The sequence below is a fragment of the Trematomus bernacchii genome, unplaced genomic scaffold (assembly GCF_902827165.1).
Source record: "Trematomus bernacchii unplaced genomic scaffold, fTreBer1.1, whole genome shotgun sequence".
NCBI classification, from domain to species: Eukaryota; Metazoa; Chordata; class Actinopteri; order Perciformes; family Nototheniidae; genus Trematomus; species Trematomus bernacchii.
This window is the reverse complement of record NW_022987584.1, coordinates 935,210-948,594: the sequence shown is the minus strand read 5'-3', so window position 1 is coordinate 948,594 and position 13,385 is coordinate 935,210. Positions and strand designations below refer to the sequence as shown.

General features: G+C 42.3%; 1 pseudogene; it reads left to right on the top strand.

The window, feature by feature from the left end:
• LOC117480840 overlaps nt 1–13,385 on the top strand; it is a 41,031-nt pseudogene that overhangs the window by 5,869 nt on the left and 21,777 nt on the right.

Genomic DNA, 13,385 nt, shown 5'->3' with positions numbered 1-13,385 from the left:
AGTAGTGGTTGTAATAGTGTATAAAAGTAGTGATTGTTAGTATTATGGTTATTGTGTTATCCCGTTTTTATTCATGTAAGAGCTTTGTTTGCCAATCTGTAGAAAATATAGATATAAATACTGTGTATATTAGTACTGCATTATCCCACATCAACATACACATATTGGCCGGTCTGTTGTATCTCTAAGCCACTAGCTAACTTCATACAACATGTCTCTGGCCCCGCGCAAGAGCATGGGCACGCATTAGACCTAGTCCTGTCCCATGGTCTGCCCATTTCAAATGTCAATGTGTGTGAGGCAGCTTTATCAGATCACCTGCCTGTGCATTGATTTGATTCTGCCCCGTCTTAGTCTTCATGCGCTCCTGTCCGTCACGGTCGTATGATGAAACCTTCCACTAGTTTCTCCCCTGCCTTTGTAACCCCAGCCCAGTCTGGTAACATGTCCTCTGACTCCCTATGTCCTCTGACTCCCTATGTCCTCTGACTCCCTATGTCCTCTGACTCCCTATGTCCTCTGACTCCCTGCGTCCTCTGACTCCCTGCGTCCTCTGACTCCCTGCGTCCTCTGACTCCCTGCGTCCTCTGACTCCCTGCGTCCTCTGACTCCCCGCGTCCTCTGACTCTCTGCACACTGAGCAATTAACCTCAGCCTTTCTCTCTCTTGACCTTGTTGCTCCCCTGAAACTCATGCGCCCCAGAGCTAAATCTGAACCCTGTCTCAATGACGTCACTCGTGCTGCTAGGCGTGAGTGCCGGCAGGCTGAGCGAAGGACAAGCTTCATGTAACTCATGACATTTTAAACGAGAGTTGGAGAAAGTATCAGAGCATTGTAAAAGCTGAAAAGACGAGTTACTTTTCTGATATTATTTCTAGTCATTTAAACAAACCTTGTGTTCTTTTTAAAACATTGATGCTATGTGAAACTCTCCTTTATCCACTTGTATTGAACTGATGGTGTGTGAAAAATGTCTCTGCTATTTTATAGACAAGATCTCCACGATTAGAGCCAGTGTCTCTCCACCCTCTCTTGACCCCTCCATTGACATCACATGCACGGCTGTCTTCCAGCAGCTTGGACCTGTGTCGTTATCTCTGTGACATTGTTGCTAAATTAAAACTCTCATCTTGTCCCACAGACCCAGTACCTCAGACCCAGTACCACAGACCCAGTACCACAGACCCAGTACCTCAGACCCAGTACAGTACCTCAGACCCAGTCCCACAGACCCAGTACCACAGACCCAGTACCTCACCCAGTACCTCAGACCCAGTACCTCAGACCCAGTACTCAGACCCAGTACCACAGTACCCAGTACCAGACCCACCCCTACCTCAGACCCAGTACAGTACCTCAGACCCAGTCCCACAGACCCAGTCCCACAGACCCAGTCCCACAGACCCAGTCCCTCAGACCCAGTCCCTCAGACCCAGTCCTCAGACCCAGTACCTCAGACCCAGTACCTCAGACCCAGTACCTCAGACCCAGTACCACAGACCCAGTACCACAGACCCAGTACCTCAGACCCAGTCCCTCAGACCCAGTCCCTCCTCGACTTTTGAAAGAGATATGCAGGGTTCTTACGGTCATTAAAAACCTGGAAAAGTCATGGAAATTCAAAATGCTAATTCCAGGCCCTGGAAAACAATATTTTTTCCCAAAGTTGCATCAAATATAATTTATATTTTATCTAATCGCCGAAATAGTAATACTATAATGATGATAAATACTGTATCGTATAGTAATGAAACGTAAAATGGCATTTAACTGACGAGGTGTTTTGCTGGTGAGAGATTTGAGTTGCTTTAGCGTGTAGAAGCTAGTAAGCCTATTTGATTTGTTTTAGATAGGCACAACATGTTTCATATGCAGACCTTATTTTCCTGTTCCATGTTAAAATAAACCATTTTCAGTGGTACCGCTGAGAAAGAGTAATTTTTTTGGTCATGGAAATTAGGTAAAGGTCATGGAGAAGTCATGGAGAAGTCATGGAAAAGTCATGGAAAAGCATTGGTGAAAAAGTGTATGAACCCTGGATATGGGACACTATGGGATCTAATGTCCATACAATTATAAATAGTAGCCTAGAGTCCGGTTCTGTGTCAGTTTATTTAAACCAAGCGGTTGTGGCACCCCTGATTTAAAAAAAAAAACCTAATCTGGACACTTCTGACTTCTCAAATTACAGACCCATCTCTAAGCTTCCTTTTATTTAAAAAATATTGGAGAAAACCGTACTCTGACAACTGCAGTCTTTTATACATTTACACAACAATATTCTTGAAATGTTTCAGTCCGTTTTAAAGCGCTTCACAGTACTGAGTCTGCCCCTCTAATGGCGCATTTCCACTACACGGTCGGCCTCGGCCACACTCGGTACGGCTTGGCCGCGTTGGGCCTTAACAGGGCCGACTCACTTCATGCTGCGCTTCCATTACAGTTTAGGAACTGGGGTAGTTACTATAGTAACGCAGTGTAGGCGGAGCCGTGACGTCATCTTCAATGAGAACCCCAGAAAAACAACACAGCCGTTAGCTGTTAGCACTCAGAGCTCACAGCTCCTCATATATGTTCAGAAACTCGACAAAAGTTAAACAAGTACAAACCACAGACTGCCTGTGTCATGGAGAATACAGTCGCTGGTTTATTTATGTCTGTAGGCCGTTGTTGTGAGTGTGGACGGTCAGAGCATATACTGCGTTAGCTTAGCCAATCTCCATTTAGAAAACACGCATTTTAAAAGGTTTTTCCCCTGCCGTCTGTCTGCAGACTTGACAAAGCATTAATTCATGGTTTTTACTAACCGGTATCAGTATGTTGTTACTTCGGCATCATTTTGAAACGTGTATTACAATTAAATCACGGTCAAATATGTCCATCTTGTTGTAGTTCTAGCCCTCTTGCCAGCGCTCCTCTCTCTAGTTTAGCATACTCAGCCCGACTCAGCCCTGTTTGTTGGCCCCGATAGAACCACAATTTTCTAGGGCCAGAAAAGAGGTGAAAAAGTGGCCCCGCGCCGTGCCGCGCCGGAACTAGGCCTAGTGGAAGCACAACCAAAAAAGGGGACGGCACGACACGGCACGCTTAAAGCGAGCTCCGCGCTGCAGTGGAACTGCGCCATAAGAGTATTCAATGACCTCCTGGTCACTACAGACTCTGCCATCCTTATGCTCTTAGACCTCACAGCTGCCTTCAATACGATTGACCACTCCATCCTTCTCTCTGGTCTAGAGCGCTGTGTGGGTATCGGGGCGCTGTGTGGGTATCGGGGGCGCTGTGTGGGTATCGGGGGCGCTGTGTGGGTATCGGGGGCACTGCCTCATACCTCATTCACACCAACGCAACTCCGGTTCAAGCTCCGTGCTAGAGCTTTTCAGGTTCAGAACCGGTTCTTCGGTTTAGCTCCGGCTCTTTTCACACCGCCCGGAGTCCGACTGGTGCTGCGTCATTGCGTCATCGTTTGCGTCATGACGTAACCGTTTGCGTGCCTGCTTCACGAAGCCAAACCGCGCGGAAACCCCTCACAGCTCACACCGACAACAACAACAATGGCTGATTGTGTTGAAGCGCTACTCGTTTTGGTTTTGCTCTGTCGAAACGAAATGGAAGACCTGGAGGTAGCTGGTCTCTTCAGAGGACCGCTGCTGCTTGTTAAGTTTCTCCATCGTTGTGTACAAACTGGATGAAACGCGGGCTTTTTGTTGTTCATGAGTTGATCCTGCCCCTGCCCACGCCTCGACGTAAGTGTGTCGTATGCGGTGCTTTTGCTCTAGCCGGACAATTTTTTGGTGCTTGAAACGAACCGGATTCCGGAGCTAAGAGGCTGCTCCGCTGCGGAGTGAACAGGAACACCCGGTGCTTTTCAAGCTCCAGCTCTGAACCGGCCCTGAAACACCGTTGGTGTGAAAGAGGTGTTAGAAAGTGGTTCAGGTGCTATCTGTCCCAGAGACCCTTCTCTGTTAGGCTTGGTGACTTCACCTCGTCTTCGTCCCCCTATCCTGTGGAGTTCCCCAAGGTTCTATTTTGGGGCCCATTTTATTTTCCTTATACCTTCTCCTAGGGCTGCTCAATTAATCGTATTTTAATCGCAATTACGATTTTGGCTTGCAACGATTATGAAAACAACATAATCGAAATAAAACGATAATAAAAAAAAAAATATGTTTTATTGTGTTTTCAGTTGAATTATACTTCAGGGTAATCAACTGTTTAAAACAGGGGTAGGCAATTATTTTTTACAAGGGGCCACTTCAGAACTTAATTCTGCTCAATATACCAATACTGAAAAGGTGTTTTACAGTATGTTAAAGATAAGAAATGAATCAGCTTTATACAAAAAAAATGAGTGCTTTTGATTTTTGTTTTTCAGTTCATTTGACTTGTTCAGTGAGAAAAATCCAGTCTGTCTTGGGCTTGAACAAGTGCACGGAAATCTGGTTCAATGTCTGAGGTGGATATGCGAAGGACAGCTGAGAGGTGATCATCAGTGATAGAGGATCTGTATCTGGATTTGTTGAACTTCATCACTGAGAATGTCTGTTCACATATGTAGGTAGATCCAAAGAGGACCATCATCTTCTGAGCACGTCTCCTGATGTGTGGAAAGTTCTCCTCTTTCAGGGAAGAGTAAAACTCAGGCAGTGAGACTGACCTAAAGTGCTCTGACAGAAGTGTGTCAGACTGCAGGTCAATGAGTACAAGCTGAACATCACTGGGTGCATCATCCACATGGCATGTAAATGGGGAAAAGATCATGTTCATTTCATTCTCAACTGTTTTGAAGTCTTTAAATCGCCTTGAAAACTCACCATGCAGTGCTTCTAACATGGATGAGTACCTCTGGAGGTGATCAGCTGATGGTGTGGCTTCCTTCAGTGTTGGAAAGTGCGTGAGAATGTTGTCCTCCATTTGGCTTGAGAGAAGCTGCAGCTTTCTCATGAAAGCCTTCACTGCACTGTACATGTCATGCACAAAAAGGCCCTTGCCTTGCAGTTTGACATTTAGTTCACTCATTAGTGCAGTCACATCTACAGCAAAACCAAGGTCTGCCATCCAGTCTGCATCTGAAAGCTGTGGGATGTCGTTTCCTTTCTTCACACAGAAGTCTTGAATCTCTTCTCTCAGGTCCCATACTCTTTTCAGCACTTTGCCCAGGCTGAGCCACCTGACAGCTGCATGGTAGGGTATGTCACGATGTTCAGTCTCACTTTCCTCCAAAAGTGCAACAACTGTCTGTGATTCAATGCTCTTGCCCTGATGAAGTTAACTATTTTAGTTACAACATCAACAACATGGTTAATTTTTAACACTGACTTACACAACACTTCCTGATGTATAATACAATGCAAACCTATTTCTGCTCAGGGTTAATTTCTGTCACTTTATCCTGCATTCTCTTCAATAGTCCAACATTTTTCCCTGTCAGATTTGGACAACCATCCGTTGTCACGCCTGCCAGCTTGTCCCATTTCAGTCCCAACTTTTCCACACATGCATTACCTCCGTGAACAAATCACTCCCTGTTGTTGTACCTTTCATTGACTGCATGGCTGCCAGCTCCTCCGTGATTTTGAAGTCTGTAGTTATCCCACGTAGGAAGATGAGTAGCTGGGCAGTGTCACGTACATCGCAGCTCTCATCCAAAGCCAAGGAAAAAAAGTCAAAGTTGACCGCTCTGTTCTGCAGCTGAAGCTCCAAATTTCCCGCGATGTCCTCAATTCTCCTCGTAACAGTGCGTCGGGAGAGCGGCACTTTCAAACACTCCTTAATGAACTCTCCGTCCGAAAACGGTTTACTTTTAAGACATAACTAGTCTTGACAGCTGCATCTCTGGATGTGGAATGTTTTGTGAAAATGTGTTGTTGGCTTTGCAGCTTAGCTAGCAAAGCATCCGACCCCTTTGCCCGCTCTTCCTCAGACAGGTTCTTGTATTTATCTGCGTGTTTGGTAGCATAGTGGCGACTCAAATTGTACTCCTTGAACACAGCGACCTGCGCACCACAAACTAAACACACAGCTTTACCTTTCACTTCTGTAAATAAATACTTAGCGGTCCATGTCTTGTTGAAAATGCGGCATTCAGTATCGATCTTTCTTTTTTGCCCTTAGCGGACATTTCGAGGACTAGCCGGCCAGCATCACTCGTAGCTGTTACGGCATGCGCGTTTACGTAAATAAATAAAAAAAACAGCAGTGCCCTTTTCAAAATAAAAGCAACACAGTTAGAAAAGTATTTACGCTTTTATTTTGAAAAGGTTGCTGTTTTTTTCATTATATGTTATAATTTATGTTATAATGTTATAATTTATGATCAACCTCACACGGCCGGCCAAGGCCGGCCAACGGGCCGGATGTGGCCCGCGGGCCGTAAAATGCCCACCCCTGGTTTAAAACATACTGTTCACATTTTCTTTGCAATAAATTGATGTTTTCAAAGTAAATGGATAATCGTTTTTAATAATCGTGATTCAATTATTGACCCAAATAAACGAGATAATGATTTTTGTTAGGGCTGTGCAATTAATCATATTTTAATCGCAATTACGATGTTGGCCTGCCACAATTACAAAAACAACATAATCGAATAAAACGATTATTTAGCTTTGCTAGGTTGTGACAGTGCAACATATTTGATCTAATTAATTTTAGTCTCATTTATTTGTATTTATCATATTTATATACGTTTAGTAGCTTTTGGAAGTGCGCTCCAAAATATTTGTGTATATCTTGTTTATTGGTATTTATTATTTTGATATTATTTATTTAAATGTATCATTTATTTCATTTATTTTTGTATTGGTTTCAGTTGAATTATACGTTCAGGGTAATCAACAGTTAAAAAGATACTGTTCAAATTATTATTTGTTTTAAAGTTCAATAAATTGATTTTTCAAAGTCAATGATAATCATATTTAATAATCGTGATATCAATTATTGACCCAAATAATCGTGATTATGATTTTTGCCATAATCGCACAGCCCTAATTTTTGCCATAATCGCACAGCCCTAATTTTTGCCATAATCGAGCAGCCCTACCTTCTCCCCCTTGGACTGATTTTTAGAAAACATGGCGTCTCCTACCACCTTTATGTGGACGACTCCCAAATACCTGCCCCTAAAACAAAACACCAGCTCTCTGATGCCCCTGGTGTCTCAAAGGCCTGGATGGCTGGTAGTCCCTAAAACAAGGACAAAGACCAGGGGAGACCGAGCGTTCTCAGCGGTAGCCCCAGGCTCTGGAACCCTCTGTTTTTAATGTGCTATAGAAATAAAGTGGATTGATTGTTGTTAAAATGTAGGATATAATAATAATATTAATAATAATCTTATTGCATATCTCAGGGACGACCACCGGGGGGAGCCGTACCGCTACGACATGCCGTACGGAGGAGGAGGAGGAGGAGGAGGAGGAGGAGGAGGAGGAGGAGGAGGAGGAGGTGGGGGCGGGGCTCCGTTCCAGGGGCGGGGCCTCAGGGCTGGCATCCCGACCTCCCTCACCTTCACCCGCACCACGGTGGGCACCCTCTGCAGGGCAGGTGAGATTAAACACCCACAATGCACCCTGTTGTTTACATATAATAATAATTCATTGCGTTCTCAGGAGCTCAAAGCGCTTTAGATTACATATTACACATATTGGGCCCGTGATGATACTGTGGACCAGACCCACGCTGCATTTAGAAGGAATGCTCACTTATTTGATACTGAAATATTATTTTTAATGATGTTTTAATGATTTCTTTAAAGTGTCTTTGAGTTTCTAGGAAAGCGCTCTATAAACATGTATCTTGTTGTCTCAGGTTGGGGATGATGGACCCGGACCTCCCTCCTCCCGGACCCCCCACCATGAGGAGCTTCAAGGTCAAATCAAAAACACTTTTATAGATTTTAATAATTTATATTTATTTATTGTTCCAGAAAATAATATTTAATATTTTTTATAAATATATTTTGTGCAGAAAATGATATAAAATATAAAGAAAATGTGCAGATGCAATTATTAAATATTATAAAGATTGACAGAAAGTAATAATAAATAAGCTAATATATTTTTTGAACATATTCTGTATTAATATTTTGCAGAATAAAAATTAAAGGTTTGCAAGAATAATAATATAACGGTGTGTGTAGGATGTATAAATAACGGTGTGTGTGTAGGATGTATATATCGGTGTGTGTAGGATGTATATATAACGGTGTGTGTGTAGGATGTATAATATAACGGTGTGTGTGTGTAGGATGTATAATATAACGGCCAGTGTGTGTGTGTAGGATGTATAATATAACGGTGGTGTGTAGGATGTATAATATAACGGTGTGTGTGTGTAGGATGTATAATATAACGGCCAGTGTGTGTGTGTAGGATGTATAATATAACGGTGTGTGTGTTTAGGATGTATAATATAACGGTGTGTGTGTGTGTGTAGGATGTATAATATAACGTGTGTGTGTGTAGGATGTATAATATAACGGCCAGTGTGTGTGTGTAGGATGTATAATATAACGGTGTGTGTGTGTGTAGGATGTATAATATAACTGTGTGTGTGTGTGTGTGTGTGTGTGTGTGTGGTGGTGTGTGTGTTGTGTGTGTGTGGGTGTGTGTGTGTGTTGTGTGTGTGTGTGTGTGTTTGTGTTGTGTGTGTGTTGTGTGTGTGTTGTGTGTGGTGTGTGTGTGTGTTGTGTGTGTGTGTGTGTGTGTGTGTGTGTGTGTGTGTGTGTGTGTGTGTGTGTGTGTGTGTGTTGTGTGTGTGTGTGTGTGTGTGTGTGGTGTGTGTGTGTGTGTGTGTGTGTGTGGTGTTCCTGCTGGCATGGAGGACAGTGTGGACGAGACGGAGTCAGTGAAGCGTTATAATCAGTACAAGCTGGACTTCAGACGGCAGCAGCTGCAGGACTTCTTCCTTCAGCACAAAGACCACGAGTGGTTCCGGTCCAAGTATCACCCTGATGACATCACAGCGAAGAGGGCGGAGTCTCTGAACGCCTTGAAGACGAGGCTGAGCGTCTTCTTGTTCCTGCTGGACAACAGCTGGCTGGACAGCCTGACGCTGGACATGGAGCAGGCGCCCGCCATCATCAAGCTGCTGGACGCAGGTACGCTTTAGAGCCGAGAAAGAGTGGCTTAGTCCACCAATAGAGCGGAGCAGGGAGGACGTGTTCATCTGGAAGTAAGCTGCTGGTTCCCTCCACAGAAAAGCAACGGGATCGCTCCAGAGGATTTAGGAAAATAGCTGGAAATAAGATCTGTGGAAAACGAACCTGTTTGATAAATGCACGTTTTGTTCAGCCGGATAATCTCCACATGTCTACTTTTATAAAGTTCTAATCATAAATCTAATGTCCAGAAGCAAAATGCTAACGTGATGCTATAAAGGCACTACAGCCGAGTCCAGCAGCACGACTTCAACGTCACGCCAACTTCAGATCCATATTCAAACACACAGATTCTAAATGGTACGAGTTGAAGCGTTTGTTTGAACAGTTAGCAGGAGGCAGGTACTTGCTTTCAAGCAGAACAGAAACAAACTTAGAGGAGTGTTTACGTGTTCGGTGTAATGACGTACAACGTCCTCCACGACGTCTGTAGTCCTATTCAGACACGTCAACTCTTCAGAAATCACCAGTGGGGTCACTGCTGATGGATTTAATGTCTTAGAACAAAACGTGATCCGTCTCTTCAATGTGTCTCAACCACAGACCTTATTTCAGCTATTTTCCTAAATCCTATGGAGAGATCCCATTGGCTCTGAGACCAGGGAACAGGAAGTGATAAAAATGCTAACTCACATCTGGGTTTTAGGACTCATTCCTGCACCACCCTATTAGAAGAAACATGTCCAAAAAATATATATAAAAGTATTCAAAAAAAGTAATGAAACGTGGCCAAAAATAAATGTGAAAAAGTTGAATTAAATGGAATAAGACATAAATGTTCTAAGATATTATATCGACACAGACAGACGGGTGGTTGCTTGCAGGGGTTTGAAGGTAGTGTCTTAAAAAAGTCCTACAATTATTTGAAACTATAAAATATTAAATGTAAAGTTTAGAAAACTGTCTAAAAATAGTCAACAAAAATATAAAAACATTTCCTAAAAATATGTTAATAGTGTCCAAACACTGAAGTAGCTGGTCATGTTTACAGATTGTAAATAAACGCCACAAGGGTTTGTGACTGTTAGAAAACTCTCCCTGGTCTCCGGCTTGAGCTTCAACCTCAGGATCCGTGTGTTTGTGATCCTCTCCAGAATGGAAGTAGTCAAAACTAAAAAAGATCATTTGTTTGTATTTTTTCTAAAAATCTCAAAATTCTGACTTTTTCTCAAAATTCTGACTTTTTCTCAAAATTCTGACTTTTTCTCAAAATTCTGACCTTTTCTCAAAATCTCAAAAATCACAAAAATCTGACTTTTTCTCAAAGATCATAAAATTCTGACTTTTTCTCAAAATCTCAAAAATCTGACTTTTAAAAAAAAATCTGACTTTTTTTTAAAGAATCTGACTTTTTAAAAAAAATCTGACTTTTTCTCAAAGATCTGACCTTTTCTCAAAGATCTTAAAATTCTTACTTTTCTCAAAATCTCAGAAATCTGACTTTTTCTCTAAAATGTTAATAATCCCTGGTCCCCAGCTTGAGCTTCAATCTCAGGATCCATGTATCTGTGATCCTCTCCAGAATGGAAGTAGTCATCACATACAGAGCATCAACTAGTTCCTGAACAGTGTCCTTCACATGCTGATATCCAAGAGAGGGAGTTACACAGTCACAAGATGGAGGAATAGAAAGCAGTATTCAATGTTTACTTCAGATTAGCTCCACGTCAGAAATGAGCATGCTTGTCATATGTCTATCTCCATAGAGGCTGAATCATCATGTTAATCACATAGCTATCATATGCCTCAAACAGTCCTGATGCTCTTCTAGGTAATCACACATCCTGTCATGTTCACAGCTACAGTTGATACCTTTGTTGTTACTCTCATGTTGGAAGAGGACATTGAGTTTGTCTCCTGTGTTTGTTCAGCGGTGATAAAGATGGAGGGCGGGACGGACCTGGACCTGCAGGTGCTGGAGGCTCCGGCTGCGGGGGGGGAGGGGGGAACAGCTGGAGGAACAGCAGCTGGAGGAACAGCAGAGGGAGAGAAGAGCCCAGCTGAGCCAATGGGAGGAGAGAAGAGCCCGGCTGAGCCAATGGAAGGAGAGAAGAGCCCAGCTGAGCCAATGGGAGGAGGCGCTCGGACGTCCGAGGTGAAGGCGAGTCGACCGAGAAGAAGAGAAAGAAGGAGGAGAAGAAGAAAGAGGAGAAGAAGAAGAAGAAGAACAAGGTGAGGAATAAACACGTCCTGTCTTTTTTCACTTGGAGGACATTTTGAATTTTTTCATTTGACATTTTTTCTACAGCATGTGGACATTAGATTTTCTTCGACAGTGAAGAATAAACATATGTATAACTAGTTAAGCTAGTTCCAGAGGTAGATAAAATGGCTAAGTGTGTTAGGTCTAACTCTTAGATCAGGGGTGGGGAACCTCCGGCCCCTGGGCCGTATACGGCCCGCGAGACCATTTGGTACGGCCCTCGAGGTAATTTATAAACACACGCAAAAAGAAAAAATTTAAGAAATCTAGACCGCAAAAAGATTAAACAAGCGAGTGCCTGTTTTTCCTGGCCACGGTCAGGGTCCTTGAACACAACACGAGCCTAACGTGTCATCACGTGGTATATGTCTCGTCTGCAGGGGTGCAGTTCTGCCGGAGAGCACCAGAACGCCGCTCCGCCACTTCAAATGTCAGTACCCATAAGGAGCCGTACACATGCTGCAGTTTCTGCGTGGCTGTGTCTTTAGTTGAAAGCCCAGGGAGATCTGTTCATCTGTCATACTGATCATACAGCCAATCACTTTGCTGTTATTAGCATCTGGTTAGCTAGCTATGCTAACGAATATAAGAAGCTTTTTCTACAACCAGTGAGGTAAAGGCACATCTTTATATGATCATTATAGTTGTAAAAAAAAGAGAATAAAGTAAAACAGGTAAAATACTATATGACAGTAAAAAAAAGTTGTTATTAATAAACAAGAATACAGTTTGAAAGGAGAGTGATTTGTAAAATATCCATAAAGAAAAAATCTGCTTAGGGTTCAGTTTCATATGGTGTTGAGAGATGTATCCATAGATCTATTAATGTTGCATCTTGTGTCCATATCTTTCTGTTGTGGTGGTCATGCCACACCGTGCACGTGCATGCATGCGCGAGTCATGGTGAGATATCTGGGTTAAGAGGTTGCTTTTTCTTTGCACAGCATGAAAGAAAGGCCAAATGAATGGGCTGTGATTTTAGTATTTTTAAGCAGAGGTCAATAATTTGTACGGCCCTCGGAGGATGTTGAAGAAATTGAAATGGCCCTTGAGAGGAAAAAGGTTCCCCACCCCTGTCTTAGTGTGTTCTGCTCCGCTCACCGGTCCGTCACAGCGTGTGGAGCTGCAGGATTTAGCTTCACACACGTTGCATGCCGCTATTTTATTGTCATTTTCGGACACCTTTAAATACTGCCAGACCGGTGAAGCCATTTTGGAGAGCTTGTTTAGCCGCACAGAGAGAAAAGTGTCATGCATTTTACGTATTTTACATATATTTATCGGCTGTCCCGATCGGCATTTATAGAGAGCACCGATCGATCAGCAGAGAGTGAGTATAGGCCGATAACGATCGGCGGCCGATGTCTACAGTATGTGGATGTTTTTTTTTTAAACAGTTTCCATATAATTTTTGACTTTTTAAACACTATTCATGGATAGGATTCATGGTAGGACATTTTTCATACAATATTTACACTTTTTGGGAAATTTTTCTTTTAATATTTAAACATTTTTCTACAGCATGTGAACATTTTTTTCAAACAGTTTCCATATACATATATATTTTTTACTTTTTTCTTTTAATATTTGGTCATTTTTCATATAATACAAAAATAAAATGTATATATTTTTTTTCATTATTTTCAGCCCTTTTAAGATTTTTTTTTTTTTAGGGCTTTTTTTTTTTTTTCAGTATGTGGAATTTCTTTTTTAAACAGTTTCCATATCATTTTGGGACTTTATTTGAACTTTTAATTTATTTTTGGTGACATTTTTCTTATATTTGGACATTTTCAATAATAAAATGTATTTATTTCTTGAGAATTTTTTTTTCTACATAATGTGGGAAATTTTTCTAATACTCTCACATACATTTTGGGCATTCTTCTGACATCTTTCTGACATTTATCACATTACGTCTTCCCCATCTAAGAGATTCCCCTGAAACGTAATCCTGATGTTTGATCTGTATTCCTGAAAACCCTCAGGACTCTGACAAGGAGGCGAAGCGGAACGGGGAGGAAGGA